This window comes from Salmo salar, chromosome 18, assembly GCF_965601325.2.
Source record: "Salmo salar chromosome 18, fSalSal1, whole genome shotgun sequence".
In the NCBI taxonomy this organism is placed as follows: domain Eukaryota; kingdom Metazoa; phylum Chordata; class Actinopteri; order Salmoniformes; family Salmonidae; genus Salmo; species Salmo salar.
In genome coordinates this window covers 2,099,346-2,125,689 of record NC_138308.1, presented here as the reverse complement: position 1 = coordinate 2,125,689, position 26,344 = coordinate 2,099,346, and the positions used below count along the sequence as shown (strand labels likewise).

The window sequence follows — 26,344 nt, the reverse complement described above, 5'->3', positions numbered from 1 at the left end:
CTCTTTGACATGTGCAGTAGGTACTGTACTATTAACAGAGAATAGTTATTTTCATAAATGCCTAATTTTGGAAATTTGAACACGTGCCATGAATATCTGTAAAATTCGGTTTACTCCTTGCAGATAATTGTTGAAGCAGTTTCTGTAGTGTAGCGGTTATCACGTTCGCTTAACACGCGAAAGGTCCTCGGTTCGAAACCGGGCGGAAACAGAGCTCTTTGACACGTGCAGTAGGTACTGTACTTTCAACAAAGAATTGTTATTTTCATGAATTCTGTATTTTGGAAATTCGAATACGTGCCATGAATATCTGTAAAATTCGGTTTACTCCTCGCAGGTAAATGTAGCAGCATTTTCTGTAGTGTAGTGGTTATCACGTTTGTTCACACGCGAAAGGTCACTGGTTCGAAACCAGGCGGAAACAACGCTCATCGACACATTCAAGAAGTACCATAGTGTTAACAAAGAATTTCATTAATCCCTTATTTTGGAAATTCGAATACGTGCCATGAATATTTTTAAAATTCGGTTTACTCCTTGCAGCTAATTGTAGCAGTAGTTTCTGTGGTGTAGTGGTTATTACGTTCGCTTCACACGCGAAATGTCCCTGCTTCGAAACCGGGCGGAAACAACGCTCATTGACACATTCTGTAGTACCATAGTGGTAACAGAAAATTTCATGAATTCTTTATTTTGGAAATTCCAATACGTGCCATGAATATTTTTTAAATTCGGTTTACTCCTTGCAGAAAAATCAAGCAGCAGTTTCTGTAGTGTAGTGGTTATCACGTTAGCTTTACACGTGAAAGGTCCTCAGTTTGAAACCGGGCGGAAACACTGCTCTTTGACATGTGCAGTAGGTACTGTACTATTAACAGACAATAGTTATTTTCATAAATTCCTAATTTTGGAAATTTGAACACGTGCCATGAATATCTGTAAAATTCGGTTTACTCCTTGCAGATAATTGTTGAAGAAGATTCTCTAGTGTAGTGGTTATCACGTTTGCTTAATACGCGAAAGGTCCTCGGTTCGAACCCGGGCGGAAACAGAGCTCTTTGACACGTGCAGTAGGTACTGTACTTTCAACAAAGAGTTGTTATTTTCATAAATTCTGTATTTTGGAAATTCGAATACGTGCCCTGAATATCTGTAAAATTCGGTTTACTTCTAGCAGGAAAATCAAGCAGCAGTTTCTGTAGTGTAGTGGTTATCACGTTCGCTTTACACGCGAAAGGTCCTCGGTTCGAAACCGGGCGGAAACAGTGCTCTTTGACACGTACAGTACTTTTAAAAGAGAATAGTTATTTTCATAAATGCCTAAATTTGGAAATTTCAACACGTGCCATGAATATCTGTAAAATTCGGTTTACTCCTTGCAGATAATTGTTGAAGCAGTTTCTGTAGTGTAGCGGTTATCACGTTCGCTTAAGGAATGTCCGGAATTCACATGCCACAAATGTAGTGAACAAGGGCATTATGCCAGAGAATGTCGGAACATAGGAAATGTGTGCAAAATGTGTGACAGACCTAAAGTTAGATGTAGCTGTAATAAGGGAGAAAATCACTTACTTTTGCAAACAATGGACCTCACGTCTGAGGAAGAGGGGAGTGTGCCTATGGAGAGGGAGGATGAGAGTGACATGGAGAGTGTGACTCCAGAGACAGTGGCAGATAAGCTTGAAGAGCCTGTAATGTCTCCTGGCAAAGCACGAGACGCCGTTTTAGTCTCTGCTGCTGACAAGGTGGAACAGCAGCACATGATGGGTGAAAGACATACACAGGTAGAGATGGTGCAAGGTGCTTCTCAGGTGCCTGAGCCAGCTTTAAGCCTGTGTAAAAATTACACCAAAGAGTGGGCTGGGTCCACTGAAGTCACGGGCACTGTTAAAGCGCACTTTTCAAAAGGCTTCCCCGCCGATCCCCCCAAAAATCCAAATAAAGAGACGGATGATGAAATAGATAGTGAGGATCTTCAGTTGTTTGTAAAAAATAAGAGGTCATTGTCGAAAACCAGGGAGATGATGGGTTTTGGAAAAAAGAAAAAGTAGGATTTTTAAGGACTTGTTTGGCTCTGATTATACTTCTGCACACATTCATAATGATTACAGTCGCATCCCTAAATGGTAACAGTTTGAGAAACATGAGCAAATTTGAGCAGGTATTAGTGTCTGTTAAGGCAGACATGTTGTGTTTTCAAGAGACCAATTGGACAGACTCCAAAATGCAGGAGATTAAGAGTAAATGGTCAGATTTAATTTTTTGTAGTCATGGAGGGGATAAAACATGTGGTGTGGCTATTTTGATAAAAAATGATGTGGTGCAAAATGTAAAAGAAATATATGCTGACAATGATGGCAGACTTATTGTAATTGAATTTGAAGTTCAAAATGTAGTTTTTCGTTTAATTAATGTTTATGCTTCAAACATTGAATCTGAAAGGAGAGAAATGTTTCACAAATTAAAAACACTGTGCTCAGAAAACTGTATACTGATAGGAGATTTTAATGTGAGGTGTAGTAGAATGGATGCCTCTAGTTGTGCTAAATTCAGATATGACTCTTCTAGAAATGCATTATGGAAACTTATGAATGAGGAGAATCTAGTAGATATATGGAGGGCTGAAAATCCAAACAGAAGAGTATTCTCTAGAAGGCAGGTGGTTCTAAAGGAATTAAAACAAAGCAGAATTGATTTATGTCTAGCAAAACAAGAATTGGTGCAGAATGTTAAGAAGGTGTCATATACCTTTACAGCATATAGTGATCATGCAGTAATGTCATTTCAAATGGGTTTTGGTGTGGAGAGGAGAGGGGGAGGTGTCTGGTGTTTAAATGCCAGTCTGTTAAAGGAGGAAGGATATAGAAATGAAATTGTTGAATGTATTAATGATGAAATGTCTAATGTACTGTTAAAAGAGAATGTGTGTTTATGGTGGGAGGAAGTGAAAGTAAAAGTAAAAAATAGGAGTATTAGGTACGCAAAAAATCATAACCGTTTAGATAAGCAGAAAGAAATAATGCTTAGGAATAGGATGTTGCATGAACTTGAAAAGGCTGATACGGATCCAGACTATGATGTTGTGAATTATTTGAAAATCCATGCAGAGCTGGGTCGTTATGAAAAAAATAAATGTTTGGGTGCTATTGTTAGGAGCAGGGCACAGTACGCTTTGGAGGGAGAGAAATGTACATCCTTTTTTTTGGGTCTGGAAAAAAGAAAACAAACTAAGAGTTACATTGTAGAGTTGGAAGATGAAAGAGGTGTAAAGGTAAACGATTTTGTTGGGATCTTAGAGACAGTTGAAACCTTTTACAGAAATCTTTACAAAAAGAATGATGTAGATAAAGTGTGTGTTGTAAAAGTGTTGGATACAATTAGTGCCAAAGTATCGCAGGCAGATAGAATGATGTGTGATGAAGAGATTTCGATTATGGAAATCAAGGAAGCAATTGTTAGCACGCAAGGTAATAAAAGTCCGGGTTTGGATGGTTTAACAAATGAGTTCTATAAAGTCTTTGTAGATATTTTGGCACCCATTTTAGTGAGGGTGTTTCATTATATGGAAGAGAATAAGGAAATCCCTGAGTCTATGTCAACTGGAATGTTAACGATCTTATTCAAAAATAGGGGCAGTAGATTAAAGTTAGAAAATTATAGGCCTATTAGCCTTCTAAATTCGGATTATAAGATACTGACTAAAGTGTTAGCGAATAGGATGAAAAAGGTGATTGGGAGTATTATTGAATCAACACAAGCCTACGGCATACCTGGAAGAGATATTGCAGATGTAATTTGTACAATTAGGGATGTTGTTAATCAAATGAAAAATGAAGGTGGTATAGTTTTAAGTTTGGACTTTAACAAAGCTTTCGATAGAGTGGAGCACAGCTTTTTATTACAGACTTTGGAGAGGTTTGGGTTTGGGCCAAAGTTTGTATCTTGGATCAACCTGTTGTATAGTGGGGCTAAAAGTTGTGTTAAATGTAACGGAGTGTTAACAGATACTTTCCCTGTGGAGAGGTCAGTAAGGCAGGGCTGTCCTTTGTCAGCTCTGCTGTACAGTGTTTCTACAGAACCGTTAGCTACATTGATAAATAGTAATAAAGAAGTAAGGGGTGTTGGAATCCCAGGTGGTGGTGTCAGTGTTGTACATCAGTACGCTGATGACACTACTTGTACTGTGAAGGATATAGAAAGTATTGGAAGCATTATGGGGATCATAGATATATATGGCAAGGCATCGGGTGCTAAAGTTAATATAGAGAAGACTGAAATAATGTTTGTTGGGGATATCAATGTAAACGGGTGTGAGATTCCATTCAAGAGCGCAAAGGATTTTATTAAAGTGCTGGGAGTAAACATTGGTGTAAAGGAGAAAGAGGCAAAAGATATAACTTGGACTGGGATCCTTAATAAAGTCAAGCTAACGTTGAATTTCTGGAAAAATAGAAAACTAAAGTTACAAGGGAAAGTAATTGTTGCAAATGCTTTGGTATTATCCAAATTTGTGTATGTTTTGGGAGTCCTGGACATGCCGGAGTGGGTCCTAAATGAATTGAATAATGTGGTGTCAAATTTTATATGGGATGGTAAAGGAGTGAGAATATCTCAGAAAACATTGATTGCTGACTATGTGGATGGAGGTTTAAAACTTGTAGATTTAGGTGTCAAAAGAAAAGCTATTAGGATAAAAACAGTAAAGAAATATTTGTATGACAGTGAAGATTATGGCTGGAAACACTTCTTTAGAGTCTACTTAGAGGAGAGTGGTGGTTGTGAGGATAATGGTTTATTGATGGGGCTTAAAAGGGCAATGTTTGAAAAGGTACCAGATTTTTATAAAGAGGTGCTAAATGCATGGGCAGAGTTGTTGCCTAATGTATATTATGAATGTGGACATATTGACCTGATTATGAATCAACCTATATTTCTGAATGAGAAAATCAAGAACAAAGAAAAAGTTTTGTATAATAAAGTATTTATGAGTGCAGGTCTACGGCAAATAAAAGATTATACATTTGAGGTAATTCCAGGGTTTTTACCTGGGGAAGCTATTTTTGACATAATCAATGAATGGGATGAAGAGGTGGGAAGGGGAACAGTGAATAATATGTATGACAAGATAAAGAATAGTATACCAAGAGCATGGGTTGATTTAATAAATAGTGAAGTTGAAAGAGAAGATTTATTTGTATTTCCTAATTTGTTCATTGGTAGCAGTAAGAAGAAAGTACATTTATCTAGTATACCAGTGAAAAGATTGTATAGAATAATGGTAGGAAAAGTGTGTAGAAGGCCGGCTGCTGAGAAATTTTGGAAAGTAGTTTTTCCGGAATTGGATGAAAAAAAGATATGGGGAAATTTAAATGTAAAATATAATAGTAAGGAGTGTGAAAATAATGATTTCAAACTAAGACATAATAGAATATTTACAAAGGTGGTGCTAAAGAAAATTAATTGTGAGATAGAAAGGGAATGCGACGTATGTGGACGTTTCCCGGAAACTCTTATGCATTTGTTTATAGAATGTGAGGATTTAAAATATTTTTTTTGTAAAGTTAAGGAAATGTTATGTAGAAACTGGGGGGGAGATTTCGTGAAAAAGTATGCGTGGGAGGAACTTTTGTTATTTGGAGTGTCTGGTAAATGTGAGGGTGCTAATGTGTGTTTGTTGAATATGGTTTTGAGTTTTGTGAGGTATGCTATTTTTTGTAGGAGGAATTATGTTTCTTTTGACAGAAAGAGGGTTCAGGTGTGGAGTATCTTTATAGCACTGTTCAGTAAACACATAGATATGTTGTTTAATTATGGGATGGAACATTTTGATGAGTCTTTTGTTGAAGGGAGTGGGTTAATTTCACGAGAGGAGAGTGGAGGTATCACTTATAATTTTTGAAAGCACTGTTTTGATATTTTCTTTGTTGATAATTTGATAGGGGGTGAATTGTTCACCTGCCTCTGTTAGTCTAGTGTCTTCTGTATTGTTCTCTGTGGATTGTACTGTAAACAGTAGATTGTACTGTAAATATTGTAAACAAACATTTTTGATAATAAAAAAAAAAAAATCAATAAATAAATAAATCACGTTCGCTTAACACGCGAACGGTCCTCGGTTCGACACCGGGCGGAAACAGAGCTCTTTGACGAGTGCAGTAGGTACTGTACTTTCAACAAAGAATTGTTATTTTCATTAATTCTGTATTTTGGAAATTCGAATACGTGCCATGAATATTTTTAAAATTTGGTTTACTCCTTGCAGCTAATTGTAGCAGTAGTTTCTGTGGTATAGTGGTTATCACTTTTGCTTCACACGCGAAAGGTCCCTGGTTCGAAACCGGGCGGAAACAACGCTCATTGACACATTCTGAAGTACCATAGTGGTAACAAAACATTTCATGAATTCTTTATTTTGGAAATTCGAATACGTGCCCTGAATATCTGTAAAATTCGGTTTACTTCTTGCAGGAAAATCAAGCAGCAGTTTCTATAGTGTAGTGGATATCACGTTCGCTTTACACGCGAAAGGTCCTTGGTTCGAAACCGGGCTGAAACAGTGCTCTTAAACACGTGCAGTAGGTACAGTACTTTTAAAAGAGAATAGTTATTTTCATAAATTCCTAAATTTGGAAATTTCAACACGTGCCATGAATATCTGTAAAATTCGGTTTACTCCTTGAAGATAATTGTTGAAGCAGTTTCTGTAGTGTAGCGGTTATCACGTTCGCTTTACACGCCCCTTTTTGGAGTTTCAGGAAGTGGAAGAGAAGCAGGTGTCTGAGTGCTTGAGAGAGAATATCGTTTTTTTTTTTAGGTCTAGTTGACTTATAAGTTTGAAAGTTTGTGAGTGACTGTAGTGAAGTTTCTGTGAAACGTTTTTGCTATTGTCCCCCATCAGCGTGAGCTGTTTGGGGGATATTGCTTAAAATAACCGGACGGACAACATGGCTTCGACATCAAGAATACAAACGACGACGAGAAAGGACAACAGTGAAATCAGAATGTTAAACGAAGAACTGAAAAAAAGAACATATGAGAAGGAACTGACGGTGAACGTGGAAATAAGTGGAGAAGGGAAAATAACAACGATGGAATTGCTGAGAGGAATAAAGGAAGTTTGCGGAACAATACTGGGATGTCGAATGAAAGACGGGAATAAGTATGAAGTAACAATGTCTCATGTAAATGGAAAAGAAAGACTAATAGACGGGCTAAAGATAAAGAACTGTCAAATCATGGCTAAAGAACTAGGGAACGATGAGCTGGTGGTGTCCTTTTTGAACTTGCCCGCATACATTACGGATGAGGAGATAGAAGAGAAACTAAAAGGCTGGAAGGTGAAGGCGACCACGCCAATCAAGAGGAGGATGTGGCCAGGAACGGACATTGTAGATGGGACAAGATTTTGCAAGGTAAAGTTTACAGACAATGTGCAATCCTTGCCATATTCTACAAAATTTAACACTGTCGAGGGATTTGAATATTTTCGTGTAATCCACGACAATCAAGTGAAGGTATGTAGATTATGTATTCAGCCGGGGCACATACTTAAGGAATGTCCGGAATTCACATGCCACAAATGTAGTGAACAAGGGCATTATGCCAGAGAATGTCGGAACATAGGAAATGTGTGCAAAATGTGTGACAGACCTAAAGTTAGATGTAGCTGTAATAAGGGAGAAAATCACTTACTTTTGCAAACAATGGACCTCACGTCTGAGGAAGAGGGGAGTGTGCCTATGGAGAGGGAGGATGAGAGTGACATGGAGAGTGTGACTCCAGAGACAGTGGCAGATAAGCTTGAAGAGCCTGTAATGTCTCCTGGCAAAGCACGAGACGCCGTTTTAGTCTCTGCTGCTGACAAGGTGGAACAGCAGCACATGATGGGTGAAAGACATACACAGGTAGAGATGGTGCAAGGTGCTTCTCAGGTGCCTGAGCCAGCTTTAAGCCTGTGTAAAAATTACACCAAAGAGTGGGCTGGGTCCACTGAAGTCACGGGCACTGTTAAAGCGCACTTTTCAAAAGGCTTCCCCGCCGATCCCCCCAAAAATCCAAATAAAGAGACGGATGATGAAATAGATAGTGAGGATCTTCAGTTGTTTGTAAAAAATAAGAGGTCATTGTCGAAAACCAGGGAGATGATGGGTTTTGGAAAAAAGAAAAAGTAGGATTTTTAAGGACTTGTTTGGCTCTGATTATACTTCTGCACACATTCATAATGATTACAGTCGCATCCCTAAATGGTAACAGTTTGAGAAACATGAGCAAATTTGAGCAGGTATTAGTGTCTGTTAAGGCAGACATGTTGTGTTTTCAAGAGACCAATTGGACAGACTCCAAAATGCAGGAGATTAAGAGTAAATGGTCAGATTTAATTTTTTGTAGTCATGGAGGGGATAAAACATGTGGTGTGGCTATTTTGATAAAAAATGATGTGGTGCAAAATGTAAAAGAAATATATGCTGACAATGATGGCAGACTTATTGTAATTGAATTTGAAGTTCAAAATGTAGTTTTTCGTTTAATTAATGTTTATGCTTCAAACATTGAATCTGAAAGGAGAGAAATGTTTCACAAATTAAAAACACTGTGCTCAGAAAACTGTATACTGATAGGAGATTTTAATGTGAGGTGTAGTAGAATGGATGCCTCTAGTTGTGCTAAATTCAGATATGACTCTTCTAGAAATGCATTATGGAAACTTATGAATGAGGAGAATCTAGTAGATATATGGAGGGCTGAAAATCCAAACAGAAGAGTATTCTCTAGAAGGCAGGTGGTTCTAAAGGAATTAAAACAAAGCAGAATTGATTTATGTCTAGCAAAACAAGAATTGGTGCAGAATGTTAAGAAGGTGTCATATACCTTTACAGCATATAGTGATCATGCAGTAATGTCATTTCAAATGGGTTTTGGTGTGGAGAGGAGAGGGGGAGGTGTCTGGTGTTTAAATGCCAGTCTGTTAAAGGAGGAAGGATATAGAAATGAAATTGTTGAATGTATTAATGATGAAATGTCTAATGTACTGTTAAAAGAGAATGTGTGTTTATGGTGGGAGGAAGTGAAAGTAAAAGTAAAAAATAGGAGTATTAGGTACGCAAAAAATCATAACCGTTTAGATAAGCAGAAAGAAATAATGCTTAGGAATAGGATGTTGCATGAACTTGAAAAGGCTGATACGGATCCAGACTATGATGTTGTGAATTATTTGAAAATCCATGCAGAGCTGGGTCGTTATGAAAAAAATAAATGTTTGGGTGCTATTGTTAGGAGCAGGGCACAGTACGCTTTGGAGGGAGAGAAATGTACATCCTTTTTTTTGGGTCTGGAAAAAAGAAAACAAACTAAGAGTTACATTGTAGAGTTGGAAGATGAAAGAGGTGTAAAGGTAAACGATTTTGTTGGGATCTTAGAGACAGTTGAAACCTTTTACAGAAATCTTTACAAAAAGAATGATGTAGATAAAGTGTGTGTTGTAAAAGTGTTGGATACAATTAGTGCCAAAGTATCGCAGGCAGATAGAATGATGTGTGATGAAGAGATTTCGATTATGGAAATCAAGGAAGCAATTGTTAGCACGCAAGGTAATAAAAGTCCGGGTTTGGATGGTTTAACAAATGAGTTCTATAAAGTCTTTGTAGATATTTTGGCACCCATTTTAGTGAGGGTGTTTCATTATATGGAAGAGAATAAGGAAATCCCTGAGTCTATGTCAACTGGAATGTTAACGATCTTATTCAAAAATAGGGGCAGTAGATTAAAGTTAGAAAATTATAGGCCTATTAGCCTTCTAAATTCGGATTATAAGATACTGACTAAAGTGTTAGCGAATAGGATGAAAAAGGTGATTGGGAGTATTATTGAATCAACACAAGCCTACGGCATACCTGGAAGAGATATTGCAGATGTAATTTGTACAATTAGGGATGTTGTTAATCAAATGAAAAATGAAGGTGGTATAGTTTTAAGTTTGGACTTTAACAAAGCTTTCGATAGAGTGGAGCACAGCTTTTTATTACAGACTTTGGAGAGGTTTGGGTTTGGGCCAAAGTTTGTATCTTGGATCAACCTGTTGTATAGTGGGGCTAAAAGTTGTGTTAAATGTAACGGAGTGTTAACAGATACTTTCCCTGTGGAGAGGTCAGTAAGGCAGGGCTGTCCTTTGTCAGCTCTGCTGTACAGTGTTTCTACAGAACCGTTAGCTACATTGATAAATAGTAATAAAGAAGTAAGGGGTGTTGGAATCCCAGGTGGTGGTGTCAGTGTTGTACATCAGTACGCTGATGACACTACTTGTACTGTGAAGGATATAGAAAGTATTGGAAGCATTATGGGGATCATAGATATATATGGCAAGGCATCGGGTGCTAAAGTTAATATAGAGAAGACTGAAATAATGTTTGTTGGGGATATCAATGTAAACGGGTGTGAGATTCCATTCAAGAGCGCAAAGGATTTTATTAAAGTGCTGGGAGTAAACATTGGTGTAAAGGAGAAAGAGGCAAAAGATATAACTTGGACTGGGATCCTTAATAAAGTCAAGCTAACGTTGAATTTCTGGAAAAATAGAAAACTAAAGTTACAAGGGAAAGTAATTGTTGCAAATGCTTTGGTATTATCCAAATTTGTGTATGTTTTGGGAGTCCTGGACATGCCGGAGTGGGTCCTAAATGAATTGAATAATGTGGTGTCAAATTTTATATGGGATGGTAAAGGAGTGAGAATATCTCAGAAAACATTGATTGCTGACTATGTGGATGGAGGTTTAAAACTTGTAGATTTAGATGTCAAAAGAAAAGCTATTAGGATAAAAACAGTAAAGAAATATTTGTATGACAGTGAAGATTATGGCTGGAAACACTTCTTTAGAGTCTACTTAGAGGAGAGTGGTGGTTGTGAGGATAATGGTTTATTGATGGGGCTTAAAAGGGCAATGTTTGAAAAGGTACCAGATTTTTATAAAGAGGTGCTAAATGCATGGGCAGAGTTGTTGCCTAATGTATATTATGAATGTGGACATATTGACCTGATTATGAATCAACCTATATTTCTGAATGAGAAAATCAAGAACAAAGAAAAAGTTTTGTATAATAAAGTATTTATGAGTGCAGGTCTACGGCAAATAAAAGATTATACTTATGAGGTAATTCCAGGGTTTTTACCTGGGGAAGCTATTTTTGACATAATCAATGAATAGGATGAAGAGGTGGGAAGGGGAACAGTGAATAATATGTATGACAAGATAAAGAATAGTATACCAAGAGCATGGGTTGATTTAATAAATAGTGAAGTTGAAAGAGAAGATTTATTTGTATTTCCTAATTTGTTCATTGGTAGCAGTAAGAAGAAAGTACATTTATCTAGTATACCAGTGAAAAGATTGTATAGAATAATGGTAGGAAAAGTGTGTAGAAGGCCGGCTGCTGAGAAATTTTGGAAAGTAGTTTTTCCGGAATTGGATGAAAAAAAGATATGGGGAAATTTAAATGTAAAATATAATAGTAAGGAGTGTGAAAATAATGATTTCAAACTAAGACATAATAGAATATTTACAAAGGTGGTGCTAAAGAAAATTAATTGTGAGATAGAAAGGGAATGCGACGTATGTGGACGTTTCCCGGAAACTCTTATGCATTTGTTTATAGAATGTGAGGATTTAAAATATTTTTTTTGTAAAGTTAAGGAAATGTTATGTAGAAACTGGGGGGGAGATTTCGTGAAAAAGTATGCGTGGGAGGAACTTTTGTTATTTGGAGTGTCTGGTAAATGTGAGGGTGCTAATGTGTGTTTGTTGAATATGGTTTTGAGTTTTGTGAGGTATGCTATTTTTTGTAGGAGGAATTATGTTTCTTTTGACAGAAAGAGGGTTCAGGTGTGGAGTATCTTTATAGCACTGTTCAGTAAACACATAGATATGTTGTTTAATTATGGGATGGAACATTTTGATGAGTCTTTTGTTGAAGGGAGTGGGTTAATTTCACGAGAGGAGAGTGGAGGTATCACTTATAATTTTTGAAAGCACTGTTTTGATATTTTCTTTGTTGATAATTTGATACGGGGTGAATTGTTCACCTGCCTCTGTTAGTCTAGTGTCTTCTGTATTGTTCTCTGTGGATTGTACTGTAAACAGTAGATTGTACTGTAAATATTGTAAACAAACATTTTTGATAATAAAAAAAAAAAAAAAAAAAAAAAAAAATCACGTTTGCTTCACAAGCGAAAGGTCCCTGGTTCGAAACCGGGCGGAAACAACGCTCATTGACACATTCTGTAAAACCATAGTGGTAACAGAAAATTTCATGAATTCTTTAATTTGGAAATTCGAATACGTACCATGAATATTTTTAAAATTCGGTTTACTCCTTGCAGAAAAATCAAGCAGCAGTTTCTGTAGTGTAGTGGTTATCATGTTAGCTTTACACGTGAAAGGTCCTCAGTTTGAAACCGGGAGGAAACACTGCTCTTTGACATGTGCAGTAGGTACTGTACTATTAACAGACAATAGTTATTTTCATAAATGCCTACTTTTGGAAATTTGAACACGTGCCATGAATATCTGTAAAATTCGGTTTACTTCTTGCAGGAAAATCAAGCAGCAGTGTCTGTAGTGTAGTGGTTATCGCGTTCGCTTTACACGCGAAAGGTCCTCGGTTCGAAACCGGGCGGAAACAGAGCTCTTTGACACGTGCAGTAGGTACTGTACTTTCAACAAAGAATTGTTATTTTCATAAATTCTGTATTTTGGAAATTCGAATACGTGCCCTGAATATCTGTAAAATTCGGTTTACTTCTTGCGGAAAATCAAGCAGCAGTTTCTGTAGTGTAGTGGTTATCACGTTCGCTTTACACGCGAAAGGTCCTCGGTTCGAAACCGGGCGGAAACAGTGCTCTTTGACAAGTGCAGTAGGTACTGTACTTTCAACAAAGAATTGTTATTTTCATGAATTTTGTATTTTGGAAATTCGAATATGTGCCATGAATATCTGTAAAATTCGGTTTACTCCTTGCAGCTAAATGTAGCAGCAGTTTCTGTAGTGTAGTGGTTATCACGTTCGCTTTACACGTGAAAGGTCCTCAGTTTGAAACCGGGAGGAAACAGTGGTCTTTGACATGTGCAGTAGGTACTGTACTATTAACAGAGAATAGTTATTTTCATAAATGCCTAATTTTGGAAATTTGAACACGTGCCATGAATATCTGTAAAATTCAGTTTACTCCTTGCAGATAATTGCCGAAGCAGTTTCTGTAGTGTAGCGGTTATCACGTTCGCTTAACACGCGAAAGGTCCTCGGTTCGAAACCGGGCGGAAACAGAGCTCTTTGACAAGTGCAGTAGGTACTGTACTTTCAACAAAGAATTGTTATTTTCATGAATTCTGTATTTTGGAAATTCGAATACGTGCCATGAATATCTGTAAAATTCGGTTTACTCCTTGCAGCTAAATGTAGCAGCAGTTTCTGTAGTGTAGTGGTTATCACGTTCGCTTTACACGTGAAAGGTCCTCAGTTTGAAACCGGGAGGATACAGTGCTCTTTGACATGTGCAGTAGGTACTGTACTATTAACAGAGAAAAGTTATTTTCATAAATGCCTAATTTTGGAAATTTGAACACGTCCCATGAATATCTGTAAAATTCGGTTTACTCCTTGCAGATAATTGTTGAAGAAGTTTCTGTAGTGTAGTGGTTATCACGTTCGCTTAACCCGCGAAAGGTCCTCGGTTCGAAACCTGGCGGAAACAGAGCTCTTTGACACGTGCAGTAGGTACTGTACTTTCAACAAAGAATTGTTATTTTCATAAATTCTGTATTTTGGAAATTCGAATACGTGCCCTGAATATCTGTAAAATTCGGTTTACTTCTTGCGGAAAATCAAGCAGCAGTTTCTGTAGTGTAGTGGTTATCACGTTCGCTTTACACGCGAAAGGTCCTCGGTTCGAAACCGGGCGGAAACAGTGCTCTTTGACACGTGCAGTAGGTACAGTACTTTTAAAAGAGAATAGTTATTTTCATAAATGCCTAAATTTGGAAATTTCAACACGTGCCATGAATATCTGTAAAATTCGGTTTACTCCTTGCAGATAATTGTTGAAGCAGTTTCTGTAGTGTAGCGGTTATCACGTTCGCTTCACACACCCCTTTTTGGAGTTTCAGGAAGTGGAAGAGAAGCAGGTGTCTGAGTGCTTGAGAGAGAATATCGTTGTTTTTGGAGGTCTAGTTGACTTATAAGTTTGAAAGTTTGTGAGTGACTGTAGTGAAGTTTCTGTGAAACGTTTTTGCTATTGTCCCCCATCAGCGTGAGCTGTTTGGGGGATATTGCTTAAAATAACCGGACGGACAACATGGCTTCGACATCAAGAATACAAACGACGACGAGAAAGGACAACAGTGAAATCAGAATGTTAAACGAAGAACTGAAAAAAAGAACATATGAGAAGGAACTGACGGTGAACGTGGAAATAAGTGGAGAAGGGAAAATAACAACGATGGAATTGCTGAGAGGAATAAAGGAAGTTTGCGGAACAATACTGGGATGTCGAATGAAAGACGGGAATAAGTATGAAGTAACAATGTCTCATGTAAATGGAAAAGAAAGACTAATAGACGGGCTAAAGATAAAGAACTGTCAAATCATGGCTAAAGAACTAGGGAACGATGAGCTGGTGGTGTCCTTTTTGAACTTGCCCGCATACATTACGGATGAGGAGATAGAAGAGAAACTAAAAGGCTGGAAGGTGAAGGCGACCACGCCAATCAAGAGGAGGATGTGGCCAGGAACGGACATTGTAGATGGGACAAGATTTTGCAAGGTAAAGTTTACAGACAATGTGCAATCCTTGCCATATTCTACAAAATTTAACACTGTCGAGGGATTTGAATATTTTCGTGTAATCCACGACAATCAAGTGAAGGTATGTAGATTATGTATTTAGCCGGGGCACATACTTAAGGAATGTCCGGAATTCACATGCCACAAATGTAGTGAATCAAATCAAATCAAATTTATTTTTATATAGCCCTTCGTACATCAGCTGATATTCTCAAAGTGCTGTACAGAAACCCAGCCTAAAACCCCAAACAGCAAGCAAAGCATGTGAAAGAAGCACGGTGGCTAGGAAAAACTCCCTAGGAAAAACTCCCTAGAAAGGCCAAAAACCTAGGAAGAAACCTAGAGAGGAACCAGGCTATGAGGGGTGGCCAGTCCTCTTCTGGCTGTGCAGGGTGGATATTATAACAGAACATGGTCAAAATGTTAAAATGTTAAAATGTTCATAAATGACCAGCATGGTCAAATAATAATAATCATAGTAGTTGTCGAGGGTGCAACAAGCACGTCCGGTGAACAGGTCAGGGTTCCATAGCCGCAGGCAGAACAGTTGAAACTGGAGCAGCAGCACGGCCAGGTGGACTGGGGACAGCAAGGAGTCATCATACCAGGTAGTCCTGAGGCATGGTCCTAGGGCTCAGGTCCTCCGAGAGAAAGACAGAAAGAGAGAAAGAGAGAATTAGAGAGAGCATATTTAAATACACGCAGGACACCGGATAAGACAAGAGAAATACTCCAGATGTAACAGACTGACCCTAGCCCCCCGACACATAAACTACTGCAGCATAAATACTGGAGGCTGAGACAGGAGGGATCAGGAGACACTGTGGCCCCATCCGATGAAACCCCCGGACAGGGCCAAACAGGCAGGATATAACCCCACCCACTTTGACAAAGCACAGCCCCCACACCACTAGAGGGATGTCTCCAACCACCAACTTACCGTCCTAAGACAAGGCCGAGTATAGCCCACAACGATCTCCGCCATGGCACAACCCAAGGGGGAGGGGGGGGGCGCCAACCCAGACAGGAAGACCACGTCAGTGACTCAACCCACTCAAGTGACGCACCCCTCCCATGGACGGCATGGAAGAACACCAGTAGGCCAGTGACTCAGCCCCTGTAAAAGGGTTAGAGGCAGAGAATCCCAGTGGAAAGAGGGGAACCGGCAAGGCAGAGACAGCAAGGGCGGTTCGTTGCTCCAGCCTTTCCGTTCACCTTCACACTCCTGGGCCAGACTATACTTAATCATAGGACCTACTGAAGAGATAAGTCTTCAGTAAAGATTTAAAGGTTGAGACTGAGTCTGCATCTCTCACATTGGTAGGCAGACCATTCCATAAAAATGGAGCTCTATAGGAGAAAGCCCTACCTCCAGCCGTTTGCTTAGAAATTCTAGGGACAATTAGGAGGCCTGCGTCTTGTGACCGTAGCGTACGTGTAGGTATGTACGGCAGGACCAAATCGGAAAGATAGGTAGGAGCAAGCCCATGTAATGCTTTGTAGGTTAGCAGTAAAACCTTGAAATCAGCCCTTGCCTTAACAGGAAGCCAGTGTAGGGAGGCTAGCACTGGAGTAATATGATCAAATTTTTTGGTTCTAGTCAGGATTCTAGCAGCCGTATTTAGCACTAACTGAAGTTTATTTAGTGCTTTATCCGGGTAGCCGGAAAGTAGAGCATTGCAGTAGTCCAGCCTAGAAGTAACAAAAGCATGGATTAATTTTTCTGCGTCATTTTTGGACAGAACATTTCTGATTTTTGCAATGTTACGTAGATGGAAAAAAGCTGTCCTTGAAACAGTCTTGATATGTTCTTCAAAAGAGAGATCAGGGTCCAGAGTAACGCCGAGGTCCTTCACAGTTTTATTTGAGACGACTGTACAACCATCCAGATTAATTGTCAGATTCAACAGAAGATCTCTTTGTTTCTTGGGACCTAGAACAAGCATCTCTGTTTTGTCCGAGTTTAAAAGTAGAAAGTTTGCAGCCATCCACTTCTTTATGTCTGAAACACAGGCTTCTAGCGAGGGCAATTTTGGGGCTTCACCATGTTTCATTGAAATGTACAGCTGTGTGTCGTCTGCATAGCAGTGAAATTTAACATTATGTTTTCGAATGACATCCCCAAGAGGTAAAATATATAGTGAAAACAATAGTGGTCCTAAAACGGAACCTTGAGGAACACCGAAATTTACAATTGATTTGTCAGAGGACAAACCATTCACAGAGACAAACTGATATCTTTCCGACAGATAAGATCTAAACCAGGCCAGAACTTGTCCATGTAGACCAATTTGGGTTTCCAATCTCTCCAAAAGAATGTGGTGATCGATGGTATCAAAAGCGGCACTAAGATCTAGGAGCACGAGGACAGATGCAGAGCCTCGGTCTGACGTCATTAAAAGGTCATTTACCACCTTCACAAGTGCAGTCTCAGTGCTATGATGGGGTCTAAAACCAGACTGAAGCGTTTCGTATACATTGTTTGTCTTCAGGAAGGCAGTCAGTTGCTGTGCAACAGCTTTTTCTAAAATTTTGGAGAGGAATGGAAGATTCGATATAGGCCGATAGTTTTTTATAATTTCTGGATCAAGATTCGGCTTTTTCAAGAGAGGCTTTATTACTGCCACTTTTAGTGAGCTTGGTACACATCCGGTGGATAGAGAGCCGTTTATTATGTTCAACATAGGAGGGCCAAGCACAGGAAGCAGCTCTTTCAGTAGTTTAGTTGGAATAGGGTCCAGTATGCAGCTTGAGGGTTTGGAGGCCATGATTATTTTCATCATTGCGTCAAGAGATATAGTACTAAAACACTTTAGTATCTCCCTTGATCCTAGGTCCTGGCAGAGTTGTGCAGACTCAGGACAATGGAGCTTTGGAGGAATACCCAGATTTAAAGAGGAGTCTGTAATTTGCTTTCTAATGATCATGATCTTTTCCTCAAAGAAGTTCATAAATTTATTACTGCTGAAGTGAAAGCCATCCTCCATTTGCGAAGGCTGCTTTTTAGTTAGCTTTGCGACAGTATCAAAAAGAAATTTCGGATTGTTCTTATTTTCCTCAATTAAGTTGGAAAAATAGGATGATCGAGCAGCAGTAAGGGCTCTTCGATACTGCACGGTACTGTCTTTCCAAGCTAGTCGGAAGACTTCCAGTTTGGTGTGGCGCCATTTCCGTTCCAATTTTCTGGAAGCTTGCTTCAGAGCTCGTGTATTTTCTGTATACCAGGGAGCTAGTTTCTTATGACAGATGTTTTTAGTTTTTAGGGGTGCAACTGCATCTAGGGTATTGCGCAAGGTTAAATTGAGTTCCTCGGTTAGGTGGTTAACTGATTTTTGTCCTCTGACGTCCTTGGGTAGGCAGAGGCAGTCTGGAAGGGCATCAAGGAATCTTTGGGTTGTCTGAGAATTTATAGCACGACTTTTAATGCTCCTTGGTTGGGGTCTGAGCAGATTATTTGTTGCAATTGCAAACGTAATAAAATGGTGGTCCGATAGTCCAGGATTATGAGGAAAAACATTTAGATCCACAACATTTATTCCATGGGACAAAACTAGGTCCAGAGTATGACTGTGGCAGTGAGTAGGTCCAGAGACATGTTGGACAAAACCCACTGAGTCGATGATGGCTCCGAAAGCCTTTTGGAGTGGGTCTGTGGACTTTTCCATGTGAATGTTAAAGTCACCAAAAATTAGAATATTATCTGCTATGACTACAAGATCCGATAGGAATTCAGGGAACTCAGTGAGGAACACTGCATATGGCCCAGGAGGCCTATAAACAGTAGCTATAAAAAGTGAGTGAGTAGGCTGCATAGATTTCATGACTAGAAGCTCAAAAGACGAAAACGTCATTGTTGTTTTTTTTTTTTGTAAATTGAAATTTGCTATCGTAAATGTTAGCAACACCTCCGCCTTTGCCGGATGCACGGGGGGTATGGTCACTAATGTAACCTGGGGGTGAGGCCTCATTTAACACAGTAAATTCATCAGGCTTAAGCCATGTTTCAGTCAGGCCAATCACATCAAGATTATTATCAGTGATTAGTTCATTGACTATAACTGCCTTGGAAGTGAGGGATCTAACATTAAGTAACCCAATTTTGAGATGTGAGGTATCACAATCTCTTTCAATAATGGCAGGAATGGAGGAGGTCTTTATACTAGTGAGATTGCTAAAGCGAACACCGCCATTTTTAATTTTGCCCAACCTAGATCGAGGCACAGACACGGTCTCAATGGGGAAAGCTGAGCTGACTACGCTGACTGTGCTAGTGGCAGACTCCACTAAGCTGGCAGGCTGGCTAACAGCCTGCTGCCTGGCCTGCACCCTACTTCATTGTGGAGCTAGAGGAGTTAGAGCCCTGTCTATGTTCGTAGATAAGATGAGAGCACCCCTCCAGCTAGGATGGAGTCCGTCACTCCTCAACAGGCCAGGCTTGGTCCTGTTTGTGGGTGAGTCCCAGAAAGAGGGCCAATTATCTACAAATTCTATCTTTTGGGAGGGGCAGAAAACAGTTTTCAACCAGCGATTGAGTTGTGAGACTCTGCTGTAGAGCTCATCACTCCCCCTAACTGGGAGGGGGCCAGAGACAATTAATCGATGCCGACACATCTTTCTAGCTGATTTACACGCTGAAGCTATGTTGCGCTTGGTGACCTCTGACTGTTTCATCCTAACATCGTTGGTGCCGACGTGGATAACAATATCTCTATACTCTCTACACTCGCCAGTTTTAGCTTTAGCCAGCACCGTCTTTAGATTAGCCTTAACGTCGGTAGCCCTGCCCCCTGGTAAACAGTGTATGATCGCTGGATGATTAGTTTTAAGTCTAATACTGCGGGTAATGGAGTCGCCAATGACTAGGGTTTTCAATTTGTCAGAGCTAATGGTGGGAGCCGTCGGCGTCTCAGACCCCACAACGGGAGGAGTAGAGACCAGAGAAGTCTCGGCCTCCGACTCCGACTCGCTTAATGGGGAGAACCGGTTGAAAGTTTCTGTCGGCTGAATAAGCGACACCGGTTGAGCATTCCTACAGCGTTTCCCTCCAGAAGCCATGAGAAAGATGTCCGGCTGCGGGGACCGTGCGAGGGGGTTTATACTAACGTTACTATCTGTACTTACTGGTGGCACAGACGCTGTTTCATCCTTTCCTACACTGAAATTACCCTTGCCTAACGATCGCGTCTGAAGCTGGGCTTGCAGCACAGCTATCCTTGCCGTAAGGCGATCGTTCTCCTGTATATTATAAGTACAACGACTGCAATTAGAAGGCATCATGTTAATGTTACTTAGCTTCGGCTGTTTGAAGTCCTGACGAACCATGTCCAGATAAAACCTCCGGGGTGAAAAAGTTGAATGAAAAAAGTTGAGTGAGGGAAAAAGTAAAAATATACGGTAATGAAAAAGTAAAAAACCGTCAGGTATCAAAGTAAGATCGGCAACAAAAACGCACAGCAGCGTAAACAGGTCTGCAAGTTGTGACCGGAAACAGGAAAAAAGGGCATTATGCCAGAGAATGTCGGAACATAGGAAATGTGTGCAAAATGTGTGACAGACCTAAAGTTAGATGAAGCTGTAATAAGGGAGAAAATCACTTACTTTTGCAAACAATGGACCTCACGTCTGAGGAAGAGGGGAGTGTGCCTATGGAGAGGGAGGATGAGAGTGACATGGAGAGTGTGACTCCAGAGACAGTGGCAGATAAGCTTGAAGAGCCTGTAATGTCTCCTGGCAAAGCACGAGACGCCGTTTTAGTCTCTGCTGCTGACAAGGTGGAACAGCAGCACATGATGGGTGAAAGACATACACAGGTAGAGATGGTGCAAGGTGCTTCTCAGGTGCCTGAGCCAGCTTTAAGCCTGTGTAAAAATTACACCAAAGAGTGGGCTGGGTCCACTGAAGTCACGGGCACTGTTAAAGCGCACTTTTCAAAAGGCTTCCCCGCCGCTCCCCCCAAAAATCCAAATAAAGAGACGGATGATGAAATAGATAGTGAGGATCTTCAGTTGTTTGTAAAAAATAAGAGGTCATTGTCGAAAACCAGGGAGATGATGGGTTTTGGAAAAAAGAAAAAGTAGGATTTTTAAGGACTTGTTTGGCTCTGATTATACTTCTGCACACATTCATAATGATTACAGTCGCATCCCTAAATGGTAACAGTTTGAGAAACATGAGCAAATTTGAGCAGGTATTAGTGTCTGTTAAGGCAGACATGTTGTGTTTTCAAGAGACCAATTGGACAGACTCCAAAATGCAGGAGATTAAGAGTAAATGGTCAGATTTAATTTTTTGTAGTCATGGAGGGGATAAAACATGTGGTGTGGCTATTTTGATAAAAAATGATGTGGTGCAAAATGTAAAAGAAATATATGCTGACAATGATGGCAGACTTATTGTAATTGAATTTGAAGTTCAAAATGTAGTTTTTCGTTTAATTAATGTTTATGCTTCAAACATTGAATCTGAAAGGAGAGAAATGTTTCACAAATTAAAAACACTGTGTTCAGAAAACTGTATACTGATAGGAGATTTTAATGTGAGGTGTAGTAGAATGGATGCCTCTAGTTGTGCTAAATTCAGATATGACTCTTCTAGAAATGCATTATGGAAACTTATGAATGAGGAGAATCTAGTAGATATATGGAGGGCTGAAAATCCAAACAGAAGAGTATTCTCTAGAAGGCAGGTGGTTCTAAAGGAATTAAAACAAAGCAGAATTGATTTATGTCTAGCAAAACAAGAATTGGTGCAGAATGTTAAGAAGGTGTCATATACCTTTACAGCATATAGTGATCATGCAGTAATGTCATTTCAAATGGGTTTTGGTGTGGAGAGGAGAGGGGGAGGTGTCTGGTGTTTAAATGCCAGTCTGTTAAAGGAGGAAGGATATAGAAATGAAATTGTTGAATGTATTAATGATGAAATGTCTAATGTACTGTTAAAAGAGAATGTGTGTTTATGGTGGGAGGAAGTGAAAGTAAAAGTAAAAAATAGGAGTATTAGGTACGCAAAAAATCATAACCGTTTAGATAAGCAGAAAGAAATAATGCTTAGGAATAGGATGTTGCATGAACTTGAAAAGGCTGATACGGATCCAGACTATGATGTTGTGAATTATTTGAAAATCCATGCAGAGCTGGGTCGTTATGAAAAAAATAAATGTTTGGGTGCTATTGTTAGGAGCAGGGCACAGTACGCTTTGGAGGGAGAGAAATGTACATCCTTTTTTGGGGGTCTGGAAAAAAGAAAACAAACTAAGAGTTACATTGTAGAGTTGGAAGATGAAAGAGGTGTAAAGGTAAACGATTTTGTTGGGATCTTAGAGACAGTTGAAACCTTTTACAGAAATCTTTACAAAAAGAATGATGTAGATAAAGTGTGTGTTGTAAAAGTGTTGGATACAATTAGTGCCAAAGTATCGCAGGCAGATAGAATGATGTGTGATGAAGAGATTTCGATTATGGAAATCAAGGAAGCAATTGTTAGCACGCAAGGTAATAAAAGTCCGGGTTTGGATGGTTTAACAAATGAGTTCTATAAAGTCTTTGTAGATATTTTGGCACCCATTTTAGTGAGGGTGTTTCATTATATGGAAGAGAATAAGGAAATCCCTGAGTCTATGTCAACTGGAATGTTAACGATCTTATTCAAAAATAGGGGCAGTAGATTAAAGTTAGAAAATTATAGGCCTATTAGCCTTCTAAATTCGGATTATAAGATACTGACTAAAGTGTTAGCGAATAGGATGAAAAAGGTGATTGGGAGTATTATTGAATCAACACAAGCCTACGGCATACCTGGAAGAGATATTGCAGATGTAATTTGTACAATTAGGGATGTTGTTAATCAAATGAAAAATGAAGGTGGTATAGTTTTAAGTTTGGACTTTAACAAAGCTTTCGATAGAGTGGAGCACAGCTTTTTATTACAGACTTTGGAGAGGTTTGGGTTTGGGCCAAAGTTTGTATCTTGGATCAACCTGTTGTATAGTGGGGCTAAAAGTTGTGTTAAATGTAACGGAGTGTTAACAGATACTTTCCCTGTGGAGAGGTCAGTAAGGCAGGGCTGTCCTTTGTCAGCTCTGCTGTACAGTGTTTCTACAGAACCGTTAGCTACATTGATAAATAGTAATAAAGAAGTAAGGGGTGTTGGAATCCCAGGTGGTGGTGTCAGTGTTGTACATCAGTACGCTGATGACACTACTTGTACTGTGACGGATATAGAAAGTATTGGAAGCATTATGGGGATCATAGATATATATGGCAAGGCATCGGGTGCTAAAGTTAATATAGAGAAGACTGAAATAATGTTTGTTGGGGATATCAATGTAAACGGGTGTGAGATTCCATTCAAGAGCGCAAAGGATTTTATTAAAGTGCTGGGAGTAAACATTGGTGTAAAGGAGAAAGAGGCAAAAGATATAACTTGGACTGGGATCCTTAATAAAGTCAAGCTAACGTTGAATTTCTGGAAAAATAGAAAACTAAAGTTACAAGGGAAAGTAATTGTTGCAAATGCTTTGGTATTATCCAAATTTGTGTATGTTTTGGGAGTCCTGGACATGCCGGAGTGGGTCCTAAATGAATTGAATAATGTGGTGTCAAATTTTATATGGGATGGTAAAGGAGTGAGAATATCTCAGAAAACATTGATTGCTGACTATGTGGATGGAGGTTTAAAACTTGTAGATTTAGGTGTCAAAAGAAAAGCTATTAGGATAAAAACAGTAAAGAAATATTTGTATGACAGTGAAGATTATGGCTGGAAACACTTCTTTAGAGTCTACTTAGAGGAGAGTGGTGGTTGTGAGGATAATGGTTTATTGATGGGGCTTAAAAGGGCAATGTTTGAAAAGGTACCAGATTTTTATAAAGAGGTGTTAAATGCATGGGCAGAGTTGTTGCCTAATGTATATTATGAATGTGGACATATTGACCTGATTATGAATCAACCTATATTTCTGAATGAGAAAATCAAGAACAAAGAAAAAGTTTTGTATAATAAAGTATTTATGAGTGCAGGTCTACGGCAAATAAAAGATTATACATATGAGGTAATTCCAGGGTTTTTACCTGGGGAAGCAATTTTTGACATAATCAATGAATGGGATGAAGAGGTGGGAAGGGGAACAGTGAATAATATGTATGACAAGATAAAGAATAGTATACCAAGAGCATGGGTTGATTTAATAAATAGTGAAGTTGAAAGAGAAGATTTATTTGTATTTCCTAATTTGTTCATTGGTAGCAGTAAAAAGAAAGTACATTTATCTAGTATACCAGTGAAAAGATTGTATAGAATAATGGTAGGAAAAGTGTGTAGAAGGCCGGCTGCTGAGAAATTTTGGAAAGTAGTTTTTCCGGAATTGGATGAAAAAAAGATATGGGGAAATTTAAATGTAAAATATAATAGTAAGGAGTGTGAAAATAATGATTTCAAACTAAGACATAATAGAATATTTACAAAGGTGGTGCTAAAGAAAATTAATTGTGAGATAGAAAGGGAATGCGACGTATGTGGACGTTTCCCGGAAACTCTTATGCATTTGTTTATAGAATGTGAGGATTTAAAATATTTTTTTTGTAAAGTTAAGGAAATGTTATGTAGAAACTGGGGGGGAGATTTCGTGAAAAAGTATGCGTGGGAGGAACTTTTGTTATTTGGAGTGTCTGGTAAATGTGAGGGTGCTAATGTGTGTTTGTTGAATATGGTTTTGAGTTTTGTGAGGTATGCTATTTTTTGTAGGAGGAATTATGTTTCTTTTGACAGAAAGAGGGTTCAGGTGTGGAGTATCTTTATAGCACTGTTCAGTAAACACATAGATATGTTGTTTAATTATGGGATGGAACATTTTGATGAGTCTTTTGTTGAAGGGAGTGGGTTAATTTCACGAGAGGAGAGTGGAGGTATCACTTATAATTTTTGAAAGCACTGTTTTGATATTTTCTTTGTTGATAATTTGATAGGGGGTGAATTGTTCACCTGCCTCTGTTAGTCTAGTGTCTTCTGTATTGTTCTCTGTGGATTGTACTGTAAACAGTAGATTGTACTGTAAATATTGTAAACAAACATTTTTGATAATAAAAAAAAAATAAAAAATCACGTTCGCTTAAAACGCGAAAGGTCCTCGGTTCGAAACCGGGCGGAAACAGAGCTCTTTGACACGTGCAGTAGGTACTGTACTTTCAACAAAGAATTGTTATTTTCATGAATTCTGTATTTTGGAAATTCGAATAAGTGCCAATAATATCTGTAAAATTCGGTTTACTCCTTGCAGATAGTTGTTGAAGCAGTTTCTGTAGTGTAGTGGTTATCACGTTCGCTTAACACGCGAAAGGTCCTCGGTTCCAAACCGGGCGGAAACAGAGCTCTTTGACACGTGCAGTAGGTACTGTACTTTCAACAAAGAATTGTTATTTTCATAAATTCTGTATTTTGGAAATTCGAATACGTGCCCTGAATATCTGTAAAATTCGGTTTACTTCTTGCAGGAAAATCAAGCAGCAGTTTCTGTAGTGTAGTGGTTATCACGTTCGCTTTACACGCGAAAGGTACTCGGTTCGAAACCGGGCGGAAACAGTGCTCTTTGACACGTGCAGTAGGTACTGTACTTTCAACAAAGAATTGTTATTTTCATGAATTCTGTATTTTGGAAATTCGAATAAGTGCCAATAATATCTGTAAAATTCGGTTTACTCCTTGCAGATAGTTGTTGAAGCAGTTTCTGTAGTGTAGTGGTTATCGCGTTCGCTTTACACGCGAAAGGTCCTCGGTTCGAAACCGGGCGGAAACAGTGCTCTTTGACACGTTCAGTAGGTACAGTACTTTTAAAAGAGAATAGTTATTTTCATAAATGCCTAAATTTGGAAATTTCAACACGTGCCATGAATATCTGTAAAATTCGGTTTACTCCTTGCAGATAATTGTTGAAGCAGTTTCTGTAGTGTAGCGGTTATCATGTTCGCTTAACACGCGAAAGGTCCTCGGTTCGAAACCGGGCGGAAACAGAGCTCTTTGACAAGTGCAGTAGGTACTGTACTTTCAACAAAGAATTGTTATTTTCATGAATTCTGTATTTTGGAAATTCGAATACGTGCCATGAATATCTGTAAAATTCGGTTTACTCCTTGCAGCTAATTGTAGCAGCAGTTTCTGTAATGTAGTGGTTATCACGTTCGCTTTACACGTGAAAGGTCCTCAGTTTGAAACCGGGAGGAAACACTGCTCTTTGACATGTGCAGTAGGTACTGTACTATTAACAGACAATAGTTATTTTCATAAATGCCTAATTTTGGAAATTTGAACACGTGCCATGAATATCTGTAAAATTCGGTTTACTCCTTGCAGATAATTGTTGACGAAGTTTCTGTAGTGTAGTGGTTATCACGTTCGCTTAACACGCGAAAGGTCCTCGGTTCGAAACCGGGCGGAAACAGAGCTCTTTGACACGTGCAGTAGGTACTGTACTTTCACCAAAGAGTTGTTATTTTCATAAATTCTGTATTTTGGAAATT

General features: G+C 39.0%; 11 non-coding genes across 11 annotated transcripts; all 11 read left to right on the top strand.

The window, feature by feature from the left end:
- The first annotated feature begins 138 nt into the window (after positions 1–138).
- trnav-aac (transfer RNA valine (anticodon AAC)) lies at positions 139–211 on the top strand. Its single transcript has one exon. It is a non-coding gene; the product is annotated as a tRNA-Val (tRNA).
- A 767-nt stretch (positions 212–978) lies between these two features.
- Positions 979–1,051, top strand: trnai-aau (transfer RNA isoleucine (anticodon AAU)). The gene has a single exon. It is a non-coding gene; the product is annotated as a tRNA-Ile (tRNA).
- Positions 1,052–1,192: 141 nt separating this feature from the next.
- On the top strand, positions 1,193–1,265 carry trnav-uac (transfer RNA valine (anticodon UAC)). The gene has a single exon. It is a non-coding gene; the product is annotated as a tRNA-Val (tRNA).
- Positions 1,266–6,483: 5,218 nt separating this feature from the next.
- On the top strand, positions 6,484–6,556 carry trnav-uac (transfer RNA valine (anticodon UAC)). The gene has a single exon. It is a non-coding gene; the product is annotated as a tRNA-Val (tRNA).
- A 6,045-nt stretch (positions 6,557–12,601) lies between these two features.
- On the top strand, positions 12,602–12,674 carry trnav-uac (transfer RNA valine (anticodon UAC)). Its single transcript has one exon. It is a non-coding gene; the product is annotated as a tRNA-Val (tRNA).
- Positions 12,675–12,814: 140 nt separating this feature from the next.
- On the top strand, positions 12,815–12,887 carry trnav-uac (transfer RNA valine (anticodon UAC)). The gene has a single exon. It is a non-coding gene; the product is annotated as a tRNA-Val (tRNA).
- Positions 12,888–13,242: 355 nt separating this feature from the next.
- On the top strand, positions 13,243–13,315 carry trnav-aac (transfer RNA valine (anticodon AAC)). Its single transcript has one exon. It is a non-coding gene; the product is annotated as a tRNA-Val (tRNA).
- Positions 13,316–13,883: 568 nt separating this feature from the next.
- trnav-uac (transfer RNA valine (anticodon UAC)) lies at positions 13,884–13,956 on the top strand. Its single transcript has one exon. It is a non-coding gene; the product is annotated as a tRNA-Val (tRNA).
- An 11,380-nt stretch (positions 13,957–25,336) lies between these two features.
- trnav-uac (transfer RNA valine (anticodon UAC)) lies at positions 25,337–25,409 on the top strand. The gene has a single exon. It is a non-coding gene; the product is annotated as a tRNA-Val (tRNA).
- Positions 25,410–25,550: 141 nt separating this feature from the next.
- trnav-uac (transfer RNA valine (anticodon UAC)) lies at positions 25,551–25,623 on the top strand. Its single transcript has one exon. It is a non-coding gene; the product is annotated as a tRNA-Val (tRNA).
- A 569-nt stretch (positions 25,624–26,192) lies between these two features.
- Positions 26,193–26,265, top strand: trnav-aac (transfer RNA valine (anticodon AAC)). The gene has a single exon. It is a non-coding gene; the product is annotated as a tRNA-Val (tRNA).
- The last annotated feature ends 79 nt before the right edge of the window (positions 26,266–26,344 follow it).